The sequence below is a fragment of the Quercus suber genome, unplaced genomic scaffold, assembly GCF_002906115.3.
Source record: "Quercus suber isolate HL8 unplaced genomic scaffold, Cork oak 2.0 scaffold_390, whole genome shotgun sequence".
Classification (NCBI taxonomy): Eukaryota; Viridiplantae; Streptophyta; class Magnoliopsida; order Fagales; family Fagaceae; genus Quercus; species Quercus suber.
The window spans coordinates 647,732-654,760 of record NW_027069842.1 but is presented as its reverse complement, the minus strand read 5'-3'; the positions used below and the strand labels follow the sequence as shown (position 1 = coordinate 654,760).

At 36.8% G+C, this 7,029-nt stretch overlaps 1 pseudogene; it reads right to left on the bottom strand.

The window, feature by feature from the left end:
* Positions 1–1,728: 1,728 nt before the first annotated feature.
* On the bottom strand, positions 1,729–6,308 carry LOC136062190 (cell division cycle protein 48 homolog; annotated as a pseudogene).
* Positions 6,309–7,029: the final 721 nt, after the last annotated feature.

The following is a 7,029-nucleotide window of genomic DNA, read 5'->3' as shown; positions in this document are numbered from 1 at the left end:
GTAGCTCACTTGAGCAATAAGTCTTAGTCGTGGCAATGCTAGGCTGTGCTTGCAGTATCTTCTTTTTCTTCTTATACTAATATTATATGCAGTAAAGTTCTAAGCTAACTCTTGTAGATCTCTGTTTGCTCTCACGTGATGCACTTGCAAGTTTAGCCACAAAGTGATAAAGATTCTAGCAACTTAATGGACCAACATGTGAGCTCTGAGATACACTGCTGGCATCAAAAATATATTTCAGAGAAACCAGGAAATTTTGGGCCTTGATAGAAAGTATATATCTAAGATTCCCAACGTAGATCATAAGTACTTAAATTAATATGGTGTATATTTTGTGTGGTCAGAGGGTCCACCACATGTACGCATGATACATGGGATCCCACATGAATTTACATTAAGATGGTGACTGCCATGTGGCTCACTATCAGCACAGCTTTAACGAAGGACTAGTAGTTGAATTTGGCAATCAAAGTGACCAAAACTTTGGTATCCCTTGGATAGTGTAGGCAAATAGGTGGGTTGGTGTTGATTTTGGCAGATCTAAGTGAGGTCGGCTTCACAGCTAACTTGGATCTAGCTAGGACCCCATCAAATTAGAAGAAAAATTTTGGCTGGTGCTCAGTTAAAATTTTAAAGGAAGTGACACTTTATACTGAAACACATTGAGGTACAACAAACATGTTACCACGGAGAATTCTTTCCAGGTGAAATGGATGAAACCAGACTTATGATATGATAGAAAATGGATAGGTTGAAAACTGAGGCATAACATTAAAAAGATTACGAAAAAAGATGTGGTAAACAGTAGTAAATCCTTTGTGACAGTTTGCCACAAGACTAGTGGCCAAGCTGGAATTGCATAATTAGAGCTAAGAGATGACTGATAATTAGAAGATAAAAGAACCCAGAATTGAATCAGATTTTCTCTGTGTAACATCATTTCAACAGGAAAAATTATGTGTTAAGCATGATGGCAAGGCTTATTATTGGTATGTTATTAATTAGATGATATAATAAACCAACAATATTTTCCATCCACAAAAAAAATAACCCTATTTGCGGAATCGTTTTTGGTCACAAAACCTGTCGAAGTTAGTTTGGCTCTAAGAGGAGGGGGAACAGAATCTCCATGTGAAAATCATATATGACAGTAATATTTGTGTTCACTAACAACCAGTATATTACACTGTTCCTGTATATATCCTTGGTTGGGGCCACATCTTCATCATTTTCTATTTGGTTGGAGATGCATCTTCATCTCCATGATAGAAATACCTTATTGTGTTGTCATATAGGTCCATTATTACACTCGGACAAGACCTAATGTCCCGACCCAAATGCTTCACATCTCTTGTTAGATAATTATGTTCTCATTGATTTTAACACAAGGAAGTGTCTATCAAAACGTCTCATCACCTTTTGATTGTCACTCCAGTTTGTTGGGGGAAGGGTCAGGGGGAACAGGTGAGCAGTGTCCCATATTTTTCGTTATGCCTTTAGGCTTTCAAGTATGCAATTTCTCTGAAGTTGAGAGAAGATGTTCAGCCATATATTTATGGGTTGACTTGCATCTAGGGCTCCAATAAACTAAACAAAATACAGACACAACACATATCTAACAATGGCCATGTGTTGATCTCATATCTCATCCAGTTTACTGAAATACTGGGTTGAAGTCTTGCCCTATTTTCACATGGTTGAAAGATCCAACCCACAAAGCAAACCATATAAATTAAAAGAAGTTTTTTCATAGCAAAAAAAATAACTAACAGTGAGATAGAAACTTAAAAGCTAAAGGCTACAATTGTTCCTAAGCAGAATAAAACATGAAATTCATGGCAGTGGATGTAACATATCAGCTGCAGCACTTAAAACAGGTACTGGTTTCAACTTTAGCTGTACAGATCATCATCATCTCCAGCAGCAGTGGCAGAGGAAAATGGGTCTGAAGCTCCTGCGCAGCACTCTCAGTTCGATCTGGAAACCGGAACTCAGATCCAAAACCACGCGATTGTTGTAAAGTCTGAGCAAAGAGCTGGTATTTCCTGATGTCTGCATCACTGACACTTCGGCGGGCATATTTCATCGACTCTTCAAAGTGTGCTGCCTTTATCTCAGGAACCTCATCAATGTCATCCTCCTCCATAGCTTCAGGGTTCTCTCTCTTCCTTCTCTCCTCTCAATATCCTGTCAGATGGGTTGAATAAAGAGGATATAAGGAATATGAAGTCCTTCCTTTTTAAGAAGAGAAGAAGAAGATATAGGAAGGGGTGGGAGAAGGGGTGGGAGAACAACGATGTGCATGCAGGATGTGCATATTATCAACCCAAGGTCATCCACCCATAATAACAATAATAATAAACCAAAGCCAACCAACATTACAGGAGCAAATGCAGAATTCTACAAATTGTAAAACCATCAAACCTGAATAATATTTTACTTTCATATGCACAGCCAACAAAAAAAAGAATTAAAGCATTTATATAAGCTATGAGAGGAGGAACAATGGAACAATAAATAATTTTTAATAGCCTAGTTGGCATTTAACATTTTAATATTAGCAAATTCAAATTTTCTGAAGAACTACAATCATGTTTTATATATATAAAATGAATAAATAAAACTATGAAGCATGATAACATGAACAGAGTGTACAGAACAAAAAAATTATTATAAAAGCCATTTACACCATCAAAAATGGTGCCATATGTCTATCAAGTCAAGGAAAAATTACACCTTATATAAACACACTAATCAAAGAATTCTCACACCGAGTGAGCAGCTTTACTAGACCAGCAACAATTAGTTTTAGTAACTTGCTGTCTTCCACACAACCAAGGTGGTCTAAGAACAATATGCTTATGAAACTAATGCTTTGCTAAATGCAACTTCAAATTTGGGAAAAGCACTTACCTTCTCAATATTTTCCCTAATAGCATATTTGCAGGCACGCTGACAAATTTCAGTGATATCTGCACCACTAAACCCTTGAGTATACCGCGCAAGAGCTGCAAGGTCAATCTCCTTAGAGATCGGCGATTTCCGCAAACATGCTTTAAATATCTGATGACGGGAAGCCTCATCTGGAAGTGGGATATAAATCAACTGGTCCAGACGTCCAGGCCTAAGCAAAGCTGAATCAATAATGTCTGGTCTGTTTGTTGCCCCAATAATGAACACTGTTTTCTTGGCTGTCATACCATCCATTTCTGTCAGAAGTTGGTTTAGTACTCTGTCTGCAGCACCACCAGCATCACCAACAGAGCCACCACGCTGAAAGTAGGGACCATCAAATAATCAAAATAAACAGTTAGTCTTAGTACAAACTTTGCAATTAACAGCAATAAGTTGTTTTTGTGTTTGTGCTTGTTTAGAGTGAATGGATATGTGAAAGCACAGCCTAAATGGTCAGTACCTGAGTTGCAATAGAGTCTAGTTCGTCAAAGAAAAGGACACATGGAGCTGACTGCCTAGCCTTGTCAAATATCTCACGCACATTTGCCTCACTTTCTCCAAACCACATTGTCAGCAACTCAGGTCCTTTGACACTAATGAAATTTGCCTGGCATTCATTGGCAATTGCTTTTGCAAGTAGTGTTTTACCACAGCCAGGAGGCCCATAAAAGAGAACACCTTTAGAAGGTGACATGCCAAATTTCTCAAACTTCTCAGGATGCTCCACTGGGTATTGGACAGTCTGCAAGTGCCAAAAAATTGATATGAAATTTAGTGTACATAACTGAAATCTAACAGAGACAGGAGAATGCTCTAAAACGCATTTTTCAGAAGGGAAAAATCAAGATGGAACAAAGTACAAACCTCCTGAAGCTCTCTTTTAACGTTGTCCAAACCTCCCACATCTTCCCAGGAAACATTAGGAACCTCCACAACCTACCAAACAAGAAATCATGATTATTATCTCCTGTAAATGATATGGCATCTAAAATAGGCCAAGGAGAAACAATTTCCATATGAAGTAAAACAAGACTTCTTTTCAAAACTCACTGTTTCACGTAGCGCTGACGGATTTGAAGTTCCCAATGCAGATTGGAAGTGTTCATTAGTCACAGCCATCGAATTTAACACCTCAGCATCAATAGTTTCAATCTGGTGCGACAACACAATACTCACCAGGGTCTGTCTCAATAACCTTGAATTCAACACTTCTCATTCCACCCCTGACTAGAAAAAGGTCACCCTTCCTCACAGGTCGGTAAGATTCCAAGAAATATGCTGTTGAACCAGGAAAAAGAATCAGACAAAATCACAAAACTATATAACTACTTAATTACTAATTAAAATAAGCAATAAATGAGCCAAGATGAAGTTAAAATAGCAAACTCACGCTTCAAATATACATCAAACAAGTTGCCACTGACACCCTCAATTGTATCATCAAATGGAAGGATGTGAACTCGTTTCCCATACTTCACATCAGGGCACTGATGGACGGATATAACGTCTCCAAGACGAACTCTAAGATTTGATCGAACAACTTTGTTCATTCTGATTTTTGGTTCTTCACATTGTTCATCAGCGAGAACAATACAGACTGTGTCTCTTCGCTTCTTTCCCTGTACACCACCAAGAAAGGAAAAAAAGGAAATGAATCACGTTCTCAAAATCAAATTCACCTCTTAAGTAGCTATATAGAATGTAAAATCACCTTAAGTAAAACAGTGTCCCCACGGAAAAACTGAAGCTTTTCCATTGTATTAGGGTGCATGGAAACCACAGAGTTATCATCAGTTACAGCTTCATCAACAACAAGACGATTAGGAGACTTCTTGCGTTCCAGAATTGCAGTGGAATAATCCTTCTTATTACTTTTCCTGTTTTGAACATACAAATCAATTATACTGGCAGAAAGGCTAAAGGAGTAAGAACTAATTAATAAAGAATTCCAGTAACTTTGGGGAAAGTGATGGACAGGAGAGAGAGAGAACATTGAATAGTTATGAGATACATGAAATATACACAATGAACAGAAGAAAAAGAGACATATTAAAATAGTGTGTGATAATTTTTTATCCAATAAACTGAATGATGTAAACTAGTTTTGTGCCCAACATAAACCTCTCAAGGTCAAGCCTCATTGGAACTTAAAATTTCTACTGTATTTCAAACTAATTTCAATTTATCACATATTACAATGTGATGCAGGAATCAACTATTTTTAACAGTTAAAAAACAAACAAACAAACGTATTAAAAAAAACAAAACAAAAAAAAAACAATCAAAATTTCAGCTGTTATCAGTAGTCTAGATCTTCTATATATCTACATTTTAATATTGGTGGAAAAAGCAATGTTAACATCCAACATAAAAAATTGCAATGTCCTTTATCAATTGGATGACAATGCAGATTACCAAACTTTCTCAATGAATTCATCATTAAATCGACCCTTGTAAATCGAAACTATAGATTTGAAAAGTAAATATTCGACAAATATTAAAAACCAAGACTGACATTGAAATTCACCAACATGTATAAAAGAATATTTAAAATATCTCTAACTAATTTTCTCATTCAAAATTAAAAATACACAGTAAAAACATCCCAGAAGCTTAACTCTCACAATAAGCATCACACCACCATATATAATTTTATTTCAAATACATGTTACACTTAAAATCACATGCTCTACAATCCACTTAATTTTTGTAACTCTGTTTTATTATCCCAGTAAATATATTCCCAAAGAGTCATCAATCACACTTAATCCTAGTTCACCATTCACATTAAAACAATACCATGAACACAATATAAAAAAACTAAGACTTCAACTTCAACAAAAACCCAACACAGACAAAAATCCCTGCAAAGCTTAACCCATTAATCAATATGCAAAACAAACCGATCACATTTCAGCACAGCACAAACAGACACAAAATTCTACAGAAAGATTCTATCTTTAAACATTGTAATAATTTTCCAAACGAAACAATCTTCATCATCCTAAAAGAAAACAAAAAAAAAAATCCCATGAAACTATCTTCCGGGTAAACAATAAAAACTCCCAAAGAAGCTATCTTTCGATGGAAACAAAAAATTAAAACATAAAAAGTTCCCAGGAAACCGTCTTCATGGGAAACAAACAGAAATTAGAAGTAGTGAAAAACGTACTGGTCCGCAGAGGAAGAAGAGGGCTGCCCATGATCTGGGGCAGAAGAGCTTGGATCTGCCATGGTTTTTCTCTCTCTCTTTCTCTGAGCTTTTCGCTTTCGTGTACTACAAGGTTTTTGGAAGAGTTTAACTTTAACACTTAAAAGCTTGGAAAAGTTAAGAAAAAAAAACGTGAAAGCCTTTTCTGTATTGTTTCGATATTTATAGGAAGAGAGAAAGAGTTCTAGTCCGAGTGCAACTTTTTTTTTTTTTTTTTTGATAATGTCCGAGTACAACTTTAACCAGGACTTGTTGGAGATACGGCTCTTAGCCAATAATCTTGTTCCACGTGTCAATGAACGAATAATATCTTGCCACGTAAGCGCCAATTAACAATACAACCTAGTAATAACATGTGCTATATTTTAAAAATAAAAATTTTATATAATAACAAATATATAACAGTTTTGGACGAAAAAACATGCTCTCTGGACGCTCTCTTTCCATCGAAGAGCAAGAGGAGCTTGCCCGTAGCACTAAGAAAGTTAAAAATGTCAACCATGCTGGGTTCTGTGAAGGCCAAAGCTCGGGCTCTTCATCTCCTAGCTTTGGTAGGGGGTCGGGGGACCAAAATGCTTCCTTTAAAGACAAACTTATGGGTGAAATACCAGGAGCATTCACACAGGCTTTTTGTTTTGAGGAGTTCATGGAGGATGATGCCGAGTCGGATGATGAAGTGGAAGCGCTCAGGCAAGGTATGGTAGCTGTGAAGTTTTCTAAGGAACTAAAGCAGGAGATTCGACGACCATGGGCGAGGGCTTTGATTGTGAAAGTGTACGGTAGAGTTGTTGGATTAAATTTCCTTCAAGCGAAACTACTGTCCATGTGGAAGCCAGCAGGGCGATTGGATGTGGTTGATCTAG